Source organism: Crocuta crocuta, unplaced genomic scaffold (assembly GCF_008692635.1).
Source record: "Crocuta crocuta isolate KB4526 unplaced genomic scaffold, BGI_CrCroc_1.0 scaffold184, whole genome shotgun sequence".
NCBI classification, from domain to species: domain Eukaryota; kingdom Metazoa; phylum Chordata; class Mammalia; order Carnivora; family Hyaenidae; genus Crocuta; species Crocuta crocuta.
This window is the reverse complement of record NW_027530006.1, coordinates 1,539,139-1,549,790: the sequence shown is the minus strand read 5'-3', so window position 1 is coordinate 1,549,790 and position 10,652 is coordinate 1,539,139. Positions and strand designations below refer to the sequence as shown.

General features: G+C 38.1%; 1 long non-coding RNA gene across 1 annotated transcript in view; it reads left to right on the top strand.

Moving 5' to 3' along the window:
- The first annotated feature begins 516 nt into the window (after positions 1–516).
- LOC144231290 (uncharacterized) overlaps positions 517–10,652 on the top strand; it is a 30,965-nt gene continuing 20,829 nt past the window's right edge. The window contains exons 1-2 of the long non-coding RNA XR_013335030.1: positions 517–571; positions 7,242–7,298. This is a non-coding gene — a long non-coding RNA (uncharacterized LOC144231290). The remainder of the gene's footprint in view (positions 572–7,241; positions 7,299–10,652) is intronic.

Here is a 10,652-nt window from a genome sequence, read left to right as displayed (position 1 = left end):
CATAAGACTTGCAAAGGCAATTAGAATTTAAACATCTTAAGTTCCCTGTGTTATCCAAAAGGAGAATAAAGCTTTTTCATTAATTGTAGACTTCATAAAATTAAGAATATGTAGGAAAATGTCAAGTTTTAAAATACAAATAGTTTTAACTAAATTTCTAAATATCTCTAAAATACACATAGCTCTAAAACTGATGTTGAATGTTGGGTACCTGGGTGTCTCAGTAGGTTTAGCATCCAGCTCTTGATATAAGTTCAGGTCATGATCTCATGGTTGTTGGACTGAGTCACACATCAGGCTCCACACAAGGCATGGGCCCTGCTAGGGATTCTCTCTCTCCCTTGATCTCTGCCCCTTCCCGGCTTGTTCTTTCCCTTCCAAAATAAATAGATTTAAAAAAAAAAAAACTGATGTTGAATCTGAATTTTGCGTGGGTCAGCAAGAAAGGAGACTTAGAACTTTGGAAAGATCACTGAGTTCCAGAATCTCATGAGGATTCTGGATGAGGAAGAATGAAAGAAATGAGAATTAGGGGGTTTGATTTATGTGAAGATTTGAATCATCCTTAGGGGTAAGTAAGTTAACTGGACAAATGTAATAGGATGATCACAGCAAGTGGACCTGTATGGGTATAGAAAGAGGAGGTTGGAGGGGTAAGTGGAAGAGCCAGGGTGAAAGGAATGAAGGACATGGTTATTCACTGACAAACTGGACTTTCTTCTGGATGCTGTGGATTCAAGAAGGTAACACATGGGAGACTTCAACCTCACTTGGATTCTCTGGGAGGTACCTCGGAGTCTGTGGAGAATTCAGGATAAGACCAGTGTTGGGGGACGGTCACTGAAAAGACATGACCGCTGATTAACTGGTGAGCTGGATCTACGCCTTCAGTCACTCAGTGGCTCCTCATTCTTCTGTCCTAGGAATGTGGGTTCCACTTGTCTTTTCCATTCCCAGAGGCTTCTCCAAGTTCAGAGCCTTGAGATAGTGATGTGGTAATGAAAACACCTGCATGTATATGAAACTGAACACAGTTAGGGCCTCTTTGTAAACTTTTAAGATTTGGCATGTGGGTACAGGGATCCCTTCATCCCTTCATCCTCCCAAGACCAATCTCAGATTAAGTTCCCTTTGTTTATTAAAACTGCCACCTACCAACCTAGAGTGATTGGTTTCTTTCTTGGGTATCTGCCTGCCCTCCACATACAGAGGGTTAGTTTCAGATTATACCCAGGAAGCTACTGAAAAGGCTGTAAACCAACAACCAGTTTTAAGAAGCATGACCTCACTCATCCCTTCCACCTCTGAAAGACTGTGGTAGAACTCCTTTCTGTTTGTTCTATTGTAGTTCTTAAACTCCATAAACATCACATCACCAGAGCCAGGACTTAAAGCAGGACAAACCAAGTTTTATATATAATATTAATAAGAAACCAAGAAAGACTAATCCTCCCTCATCAAATCCTCAGGTATATTAATATACATATTAATCTAGTCCATATTCACTCATGTCAATGCAACATGAAAAAAACCTTTTAGAATCTCTAAAAATAAGAAAGATAGTTTTATTTGAGCCAGTTAAGATAGCTGCCCAGGAAACACATTCTTCACAAGGAAGAAGGCATTAAAGAGAATGAACAGTTTTAAAGGGTCATATACATTTTCCATTTGCAAAAGCTCAAAATATTACAGATTAGTATATAGGAAGGAATCACAAGTTGTACTGTAAAGGAATGCAGTGAGTAGGAGCATTGATCGATATCTCAAGGACAAGATGGTTTTCCTTTAGGCTGCTCATTCACAAAGCAGATGTACAATGTATGCGTGCATGGCAGGCCATAAATCAGGACTTTGGATTGAACAAAGTTTACCAACAGTCATGTTGTCTTAGAAATCTGAAATGGCTTTCCTTGTTTATCAGGACTTTACAGAATTTTTCTCTCAATATCCAGAGATTCATTAAAAAACAATTCTGAAAAAAATTGGAAACAATTCATAATATACCTAACACAGAAAAGACTCAGCCACCAAAGTCTTTTTTCAAGGGGTTGATTATGGGCAACTGCATGGCTCAGTTGGTTAAGCATCTGAGTTGGCTCAGGTCATGATCTCATAACTGGTGAGTTCAAGCCCTGTGTCCAGCTCCGTGCTGACAGCTCCAAACCTGGAGCCTGCTTCGAATTCTGTGTCTCCATGCCTCTCCCTGGCTTGTGCTCTGTCTCTGTCTGATGCTCTCAGAAATAAATAAACAGTAAATAAAATGTACAGGTTGATTAAAATTTTTTCATTTAAAGCCAGTTTTAAGAACTTAGCAAGCAATAAGGTAGCCACCACAGTCATCAAACCCCCAGCCTTTACCTTCCCCCCCAACCAAATACTCTAAGCGCAATAGTCCTTAACTGCCTCAGGGAATAAAGCTACCAAAGCTGCAAAAAAGAGTATGTAAACAATAGGAATTCCATTCTGTTTTAAATATTTCCAAATATTCAGATTCAAACAAGAATGGTATGCAGAGAGAAATCCTTAATAAGGCAAGTTCAAAAACTATGTTAATTGACAAGCTGAATATTTTAATAGTGAATGTGATAGTGTGCTAAGCCATTTGGTATTTTCACTCTGTGCCCACCAGATGCCACTGATGTTGTCTGCTGCAAACACTCCATCCGCAGAGCCAAAGGCCAGAACCCTCTTGACTACTTACTACTGCCTTTTTACAATATACCCGATCTAGAAAACCACACAGCAATTCTCATAATGCAATATAAATCCGGGGTGACATATGCATGCATGCACTGTAGGCCAGATATGAGAGCTTGAGGGGGCTCTCTGAAGAACACTCCCATAGCATTTAATTACTCCTTAATCAACTCTGTATCATTTCCTAGTCCCACCGACTAAACTGTTCATAAAGTAGCAATTTCCTAAGAATCCCCTATGCCAGGGGTCAGCACACTGTGGTATATGGGCCTTATCCTGCCCACCACTAGTTTTTGTGCATAAATGTTTATTGAAGCACAGCCAGGACCATCATTTGTCTGTATCGTATTGCCTACAGCTGCTTTCCTTCTATGAAGTGAGTTAAGTAGTTGCGACAGACACCATATGGCCCCAAATGCCTAAAATATTTACTATATGGACGTTTATAGAAGTTTTTTTCACCCCTGGCTTACACAACTGGGCTATGAAAATGATATAGGAGAGAATTTAACAGCAAAGGACTAGACATTGCTCAGCACGATTGCCATAAGCTACCCTCAAGATGAAAAAGTAGGTGGTATATGGTATTTGTGAATGTAATATTGGTGCTATATGGAATTGAGTTAGAGCCTAAACTGCAAACACGTCACAAGTCACCTCTTGGGAGCCCAGGACAGACATCATGAAACAAACAACCAGAGCACTCTTACCTCTAAGTCCTGCTGTCTTCTCTCCACACAGTTGTCTAGGCAGCCAATAATTGCTTGGGATTAGTATAAAAGATGAAGGATTTTCACTATCTCTGGTCTAATTAATTCCCACGTTGGTTTTTTAAACTATTATCCTTTAATCTGTCCACAAGAATCTGACTTCCACTAACTTGTGTGTACTGGGGCTCGTTGGCCCTTAATAAGGTGAACTCTTCTTTGAAATAACAGTTTTACCAATTTTAGGAAAGTGTCCATGTGTGCATGTAAAAGCTGAAAAGGAGCATTATAAGTGACAAAAAACAGTGATACAAATTGTAGGGTATTATTGTGAAATTTCTATTTTCATCATACGATTTCCAGTTATGGCACTTGTGAAGATTTTTCATTTGTTTGTTTTGGATCAATAAGAACACAAAATAGGGGTTACTGGTATGACAAACACTAGAACCTCTAGAATTATGTGATCCCTTAGGAAGGTTCTCCAGCTAGTTATGAATCTATATGGCTGTCTCCTCTGATGTGAACACCTTACCTGTCTGAAACTTGCCTCTTGTGTTGCGGAAGCTGGGACACACTATGGGGAAGTCAAGCTGTCCTTCGCAGGGTGAGCAAGTTTCCAATGCAGACCCAGTGGAAGGAGAAGACCAGGGCTGCCCTCAGGTGCCTCCTGATGCAGCCTTTCCAGTTCCCTTCCCACCCTCTCATTGACTCTTTTTCTTCTCTCATATTTTCTTTAGTGGCCAACATGTATGCTCAAGACTCCCTTCTCCACTGCTTTTGATTCTGGGCAAAATACTTAATCTCATTGAGCCATAGATTTTGACTTTGTAAGGATCAAGACCAGGAAAACAGATTTTTAAAATCTGAGTCTCCAGAAGAAGCAGCTCAGGAGTCTGTGGCTTTTAACCAACAAGTTATTCTAATGATGGGGCTAGTTTGAAAAACAGTGTTTGTTCTTAACGCCACTACCTTTAGCATGTAATTGAATCACCTGGATGCTTGTTAAATATCTCTTTCCAAACCTTGTTACACTGACTCTTTTCAGGTCTGCAGAAATCACTTTGAGAAAGCCTCATCTGAAGCCTGGATACTCATAGTGTGGTCTTTGTTCACCAGGATCGGCATCACGTGGACACTTTTTAGATCTGCACAAACTCCTAGGCCCCTCCACATCTTAATTATGTGGACATTAGTAAGAACCCCAGATGATTCTTCTGTACCTAACAGTTTGTGAAGCACTGGCTTAAGTCCAACACAGAACCACAAAACCAAGCTTCTAAAACCTTTTCTGTACTCAGATGTTTATCATTTAAAATATCACCTGACCCACTTAATCCCTATTTCTAGATGGGAAAAAAAATGCATAGGAAACTTTAACAGGCAAAGAACTGTCTGTCTTTGAAGTCTAGGCTGACATGGCCAGATGACATGAGACCTGTTCTGAGATCCCAGTTTGACAGCCCAGGAGCTCTGACTACCATCTAGTTTAGGATGTCCACATCAGGAAACACCAACCATTTGGAACTTGGCAGGAAAAGGTCCTTTAAGAGGGGAAATGGCCTTTCATCTTAGGCCTTAGCTTCCCTATTTGTAAGAGGAGGATACTAATGCCTACTTCAGGTGAGAGGGCAAAGGTGATGTATATAAAATGGAAGCTCAGTGCATGGCATGAGTTGGGGTCTTATTGATGAAAGGGAGTCAGTAAGCTATGGGAGAGCAAGCTAAAATTTTACTTTTAACCCTCACTGATATGTTTGCCCTGTCTACTGTTGCCTAAGAAGGGGAAAAATACTTGTATCACATTGGTATCACATCTGGAAATATGTATGTGAGGGTAAAAACAGGCACAATTATAGAAAACACTGTTCCCAGAGAAGCCACTTTTTATTTGCAGCCCCACTGGCCTCTACTTTTACTATTCTTACTCCAAACTCTAAAATGGCCTCACATTTACTAATAAAGCTCTGACCCAAATCTTAACGGTTGAGGATTTTTCGATCATAAACACCTATAATCAACAGGACTATTATCTTGTCCTCAGTTTCCTTGATCTTAATAGAAAATGAGGGGTGCCTGGATAGCTCAGTCATTATGGGCATCAGACTCTTGGTTTCAGCTCAGGTCATGATCTCACGATTCCTGAATTTGAGACCCACATCAGGTCTGCTTGGAATTCTCTCTCTCTCTCTCTCTCTCTCTCTCTCTCTGCTTCTCCTCCACTTGCACTGTCTTAGTCTCTCACAAAATAAATTAATAAACTTAAATAAAAAGAAAATGAACACTGAGCTAGAGATATATTAATACTTTTTCTTCCTATATTAGTCAACCATGCATTGATCAAGCACTTACTATGTCCCAGGTACTATGTTAAACTCTATATACTTGTTTCATTATTTAATCTATCCTCATTATAAACTAAGAACTCATCTTTTTNATTTTTTGAGGAACCTCCACACTGTTTTCCAGAGGGGCTGCAACTAAGAACTCATTTTATAGGAGCACCTGGATGGCTCAGTCGATTAAGTGTTTGACTCTTGGTTTTGGCTCAGATCATGATTGCAGGGTTCATGGACTTGAGCCCTGCATCAGGCTCTGTACTGCTTAAGGGTCTTTCTCTCTCCCTCCTCTGCCCTTCCCCTGCTCATGCTCTTTCTCAAATTAAATAAATAAACTTAAAGAAAATTCATTTTATAAACTTTCTGTAGAGGAGAAAACTGAACCACAGTTAGGTAAAAACAAAAACAAAACAAACAAACCTTGCCAAGGTCATTCAGCTTAAGTACAGGGACAGCCATTAAACCTAGACAGTCTGATTCCAAACTCAATGTCATTAGCTATTAAGTGGAGTAGCTTCTGTGTGCTTGTAACTGAGACCATGAAAAGGGATTACATAGTTTTTGCCCTCAGAAGCTTCTGGCCTAACAGAAGACCAATTTCTAATTAAAGCTGGTAATCCATCTCACAAGTCACCAGCATTTTTTTCTTTTGTCTATAAGAGATATATCTAAGTGATCCTAATTATTTTTCCACTGAGTCTAGACTTTGGTTACATAGGACTCCAGAAAGCCACTAGTATAACCTGATGTTAGAATTTGAGATGGTACTTTTTTTCCCATTCTTGCTCCCAAGGAAATAAATCTAAAATGGTTTATCACTATTGCAAGTACATTTGACCTATAAAAGAGGCAAATGAGGGTATTGATAGTATGGGCAGCTAACCATAGCAGATATTAAAGATTCTTGGCAAACAGGCACAAACCTAGGAAACATAAATATTACAATATTCAGGTAGGCAACAATATTACTTTCATTTGCTCAGTCTGTCAGGAAAGATAAACCTACTTTACCTAAATCATGGGTACATAACACCTCCCAAATGGCTAACGTTCCATGCAAGTTGCTTGCTTGAATTTCATCTTTTCAGGAATTTAGAATAATAGGTTAAAAACTACAAATATGAGACTAAAGTTAAGGTTGAAATAAGGTTATAAGACAATAGCATTTTATGTCAGAACAGGTAGGCCAACAGGGTAGAAATCTACCTTAGTGAACATATTACAATCCACCTTTCACCAGTTAATTGAAAATGAGTTAATGCACAGGTGGGCTGAGCTAAAATTAGCATAAAAGAAAATCACTTTTCTGTTTATATAATTTGCATGCCTTTGTAATCAGTGAAATGACAGATCAGACAAGAAGCCTACCTGCTGCGATGCAATCTTTAATCTCTGTCATATATTAATCATCCCTCTGTAATATAATAAAGCTGCTTCTGTCATGATGGCATTGAATGTAAATAGTTCCAATTACTGGTAATTCTCAACTGTTTTGCAGAAGGAACCATGTGGTATGATCCATGGGCTTCGGAAGGAAATGAAATAATAAGAAAAGGTAACTAAATTTTGCATCCTGGTTGAAACTTTTCTGGTATTTCCCCTGACTCGGTGTTTACTTTTCTTGGATTATTTCTAAAAGCTGAAGCAACAGAGATGCAGGCCCTCGGGAGGAAAACATCCTCCAGTTTACAAAGTTCAGAGTGATTTTAATGGGCTGAAAGTGAGCAAGCAACTTGTGCCACTAATTTCCTGCAGGCATTTTCCAAGTTTTTGACCGTTACAGTGTGAGTCCTTTGAATAAAAAGGTTTTGTTTAAACCAAGTATTGTTGCTGCTCTTGTGGCACATAAGAGAGAAATCAAAATATCTCCAGCAGTGAAAGTGAGTACAAGACATGAAACTAATGTCATACCTGCCTAGCATTGTGATGTACTTTCCTCAGAGGTTCCCCAAATTCCATCAGCATTTAAACCTCCTGGCAATCTCAGAAAATAAGTGATCACTATGCTTTGAATCCTTCTTGAGAGGAAGTTCTCCCAAAGGAGATGATTTCCGGGACTTCAGAGAAAAGCTGTCTCATCCAGGATGGAGGGCTCAGATAAGGTTAACAGCACCATCACAATTAGCTATTCTGTCACCAGTAGCAGAAGTCACTAATGGATCTTGCTCCCATGGAAATAAATCTAAAATGGTTTATCACTATTGCAATGTATCCCAATACTTTGTTATACTAAGCCTGGTGGGAGACATCAGTAAACAATTTTAATGTTTTTGTTGTTGTTTTGTTTTGTTTCACGGGAGCCCATTTTTAGCCTTCTCCCCTCTTGCCTCTGGATAGGCATTAATAGTTAATTGCGGTGGAAGTAGGAAGTCAAAGACATTTGTTATCTTTCTCTCAGATTGAAATAGCTAACTAGACACAATATGTCTGTTGTTCTGTTTTGAACCACTTTTTCACTTAGAAAGGTACAATATGACCTTCTCAATTAGAAAGAGATCAAAAGGGTCAGAGAATGTTTGATGAGATGCCTTAAACCTTCCCACTCCTCATATTCCTACCTGCCCCTTGTTTTCTCTTTAAGAAATAATAAAGCTAATTGTAAAAATTCAAAGCAGGGAGTCTGAAATTTGCTTCCAATGTCTAGGACTGAAGATATTCCATAAGATTTTTGAAACCTTGCTTATTTTTCCCTTATTTGTTAATTTTGTAACCCTGTCTCAAACAATAACAGTAAATGTGGCACTAAACCTTCCATAGTTTGAAATATCTACAGTATGTTCCAACTATTCATTAAATATGTTTATCTTAGTTAATTTTAGGACTTAAGCAGTAAATTTTTTGGTGGCATATTAATGCTATTATGGGACTTAAACCCTATCTTGCAGACATTTCCCCCTCAAAAATAAGGTGCCAGATGTAGACAAATGTAAAACAGAAGGCAAATCAGAAACCCAAATTAGATATTATTACCTAAGTCAGCATCTGTCATTGAATATCTCTGATAAAGACCATGTTGGAACATTCAACTAATTCCATAGAAAAACATGTTCTACTACATCATCTCCCCAAATCCAAGAATGTTCAATTATTCCTACAGGGCACACATGAGAGATGGGCCCACTTCATAAGACCCTTCATGTCCATTTATCCAATCAACTGCATAGATGAAGACAGAGTAAGATAAATATGGGCACTTCCCTTTTTGTTACATGGTAACCACAAGTCCAAAGGCCCATGCAGTTGAGCTTAATTATGACTTACCAGATCAGTAAACCCTCTTTGCATGGAGCGATGATCCCATTTTGAAATCTATATCTGCATCCTAGGTAACTGCTTCCATTATGCAACCTCTCTGATGTCCTGAATCACTGCTAATGTGTACCACTCAACTCAGTATTTCTTCATTATTTCGAAGTCTCTAACTGATTAACAGTGATTCAGTAATTCCATCTAAATTGTAGTGTCTTTCACGGTAAAGACAACCCTTCCTTCTGTGTACCCCACAGATATTATTCATACTATTTATTTCACTTGGTAGGTGTAGGATAAATATTTGCTGCTCAAGATTACTTGCCACTGTTAATGATTATGTAAATTATTTAACCATGCCTTGATGGATCTGATGGACCTAAATGTGTTAAAGTTCCAATATTTCTTAAAATTTTGTTCTAAATTGATAAAGTTTTAAAATGAAATATTGCTAACAATATCTTCATGAATATCATAATGAAAATACTGAATTTGTTTAAATGTAAGACCATCAAGAAAAATTTAAAAATTATGTTAACCTAGGGTAGGTGTTTACTGAAGAGAAATAAAAACATATCCATAGAAAAGGCCTGTGCGTAAATGTTTACCAATGCTGTATTCATAAAAGCCAAAATCTGGAAATACTCAAATGTGTATCAACAAGAGAATAGACAGATTGTGCTGTTTACATAGAATACTATGCAAAGATATATATGTATGTATATATATATATACACACACACATATATACACATACATATACATATATATGTGTGCATGTGTATGTGTATACATTATACATAAGTATATTTATAGTGTGTATTAGTGTGTGTGTATATATCTAAAAAATATAAATTAAAAAATATGATGTTGAGAGGAGGCTTGAACCAAGAGTAGATACTGTATGATTCTATTCATGTGAAATTTTAAAAGAAGCAAAACTAATATCTAGTAACAAAAACCAGATTAGTAATTGTACAGCAAAGAATGGAATGGATGACTGCAAAGGAGCTCAGGGAACATTTGGAGGTAATGGAAAAGTCCCGTATTTTATTTGGTGATAGCTACATTGTGTATACACTTTTCAAAATTCATTGTACTATATACAAAAAATTTGCACAATTTTTTGTGTGTGGATTATGCCTCAAAAATTTTGTGTTGTTTTTTTTTTAATCACACTAACCTAAAAGAAAAGGCTACAGTCAAAATTGTTTGCAGGCCTACCACACAGAATGAAACTGCATGCTGTGACAAATGGGACTCATCTGGGAGTAGAAACCCCTGTCTCTCCTAGAATCACACTCAGAGGGTTGACTGATGGAGCCAAGAGTAACAACAATCATTTTTAATTTGTCTTGTGTCTGATTCTGCCATTTTAAAAATAGAGAGAAGCCGATAAAAGTTTTCAAATGGGCACATAGTCTGCAATCACACTGAGGTTTACAACCCTCTGAGTTACAGTGACACACTGGCAGTTTTAGGGCTTTTGACAAGTGGAAGCAAATAATCCCATCTCTATTTTCTGGGAAAGTGAGAGCTCTCAGAACACCTTGGGGAAGTGGCAAGATTGGCCTTTGAGTTCACCTTATTTTGATTGCAGTTTCATTTGGAAGAGGGGAGAATGAATGACCTCAGGCAGCAATCAAGATGTACACCAGCA